The sequence below is a fragment of the Phocoena sinus genome, chromosome 5 (genome assembly GCF_008692025.1).
Source record: "Phocoena sinus isolate mPhoSin1 chromosome 5, mPhoSin1.pri, whole genome shotgun sequence".
Classification (NCBI taxonomy): domain Eukaryota; kingdom Metazoa; phylum Chordata; class Mammalia; order Artiodactyla; family Phocoenidae; genus Phocoena; species Phocoena sinus.
In genome coordinates, this window is record NC_045767.1 from 65,076,006 (window position 1) to 65,077,921 (window position 1,916).

The following is a 1,916-nucleotide window of genomic DNA, read 5'->3' on the forward strand; positions in this document are numbered from 1 at the left end:
TGTCCCCCTGTTAATCAGTAGGTTAATGGCTTCTCTTGGCTGGATCGCATGATCCTGCAGGATAGTGGCGTGCTCCCTGGTGGATAACTGCAGAACTACGTGTGCAAATACCCACCCATTTAAGCTTACAAATAAATACAAAGCATTGTTTTAAACCATTTAAGTAGAATAAATATTGCATTTCTATCGGCCTGGTTTTCCTCGTGAACTAGCTTGGAGTGCTGTGCATGACACAGAAGACACAATAGTTAATTACTTGCTACTCCAAGCTCCTTAGACTTCAGTACTTCCCGCTCTTCAAGCCTCAGCACTTTTTTTGCAGAAGTAATGGTATTCCTCATTAGCATTGCCACTGTCATGGGACCAACACCCCCCAGGGACTGGAGTGATGTAACCGGCTTTCTTCCTGACTCCTTCAAAATCCACATCTCCAACCAACTTGGGTTTAGCAGTTATGGGATCTTGAATTCTATTTATTCCCACATCAATGACAGCTGCTCCTTCCTTAATCATATTGGCTGTGATCAGATTTGGAATGCCTGAAGCGGAGACGACAATATCTGCAAGAGCTGTATGTTTCTTCAGCTGCTCCTTGGGAGTGTATGGATGAGAAATTATGACAGCGGCATCACTTCCAGGATGTTCGTGTGCCCCTCTGGTGTGTAGTAACACTGCAATGGGCACTCCAACATTTTTTAACCTTCCATCCACACCCACATTCTTCCCTAGGGTTGGAATGCCAGTTTGCTTAATTATTTCCTACACACCCCATGGAGTAGCTGGTAACATGGAATTCTGGTCCAAACACATTCGCCCTATGTTAATTACATGAAAGCCATCACCATCTTTGTCTGGAGAAACAGCATTGCAGATCTTTCTCTCATCAATGTGCTCTGGAAGAGGCAGCTGAACGAGGAGGCCATCTACATTATCATCATTATTTAGTTTATAGATTAAATTCAACAGTTCTTCCTCTGAAATTGAAGCTGGTTTCACAATTGTCTCACGGTTGATTCCCACATCGGCAGCTACTCTGGTTTTGTGGAGGACAGAGGAGTGACTTGCGGGATTCTCGCCAACCAAAACCGCGCTCAGGTGCGGTCCTTTGTTGCCTGACACCACCCACACTTCCAGCTCCTGCTGCACTTCCTGCTTGATCTGCTTGGCAAGTTTCCTTCCAGCATTGACAACAGCTTCATTTCGGACTGCTGATTGCTGGAAGGGGCGATGGTGGAGGCAAAAGCTCTGTGCCGGGCTGGAGCAGCAGGGTGGCCAAAGTGGATACGAGGGACGCTGCAGCCATGGCCAGCGCCCTCTCTTTCATTCTTTAAAAAAAGAAAAAGAAAAAAAGCCAAGACATTGAAGCAACTTAAGTGCCCCATCAACAGATGAATGGATAAAGAAGATGTGATATATATATTCCATTATATATATAATGTATATATGACATACTATGTATATAGTATGTATAATATATAGTAATATATACTATAATATATATATAATGGAATATTGCTCAGCCATAAAAAAGAATGAAACCCTACCATTTGCAGAAACATAGATGGACCTAGAGATTATCATGCTAAGTAAAGTAAGTCAGAAAGAGAAAGACAAATACCATATGATATCACTTATTTGTGGAGTCTAAAATATGACACAAATGAACTTATTTACAAAACAGAAACAGACTCACAAACATAGAAAACAAACCTATGGTTACCAAATGGAAAGGGGAAGGGGTGGGATAAATTAGGAGTAAGGGATTAACAGATACATACCACTGTATATAAAATAGATAACAAAGATTTACTTTTTAGCACAGGAAACTATATTCAATATCTTGTAATAATCTATAATGGAAAAGAATTTGAAGCTGTACACCTGAAACTAACACAATATTGTAAATCAACTATAGT

General features: G+C 41.0%; 1 pseudogene; it reads right to left on the minus strand.

The window, feature by feature from the left end:
• Positions 1 to 248: 248 nt before the first annotated feature.
• On the minus strand, positions 249 to 1,303 carry LOC116754424 (annotated as a pseudogene).
• Positions 1,304 to 1,916: the final 613 nt, after the last annotated feature.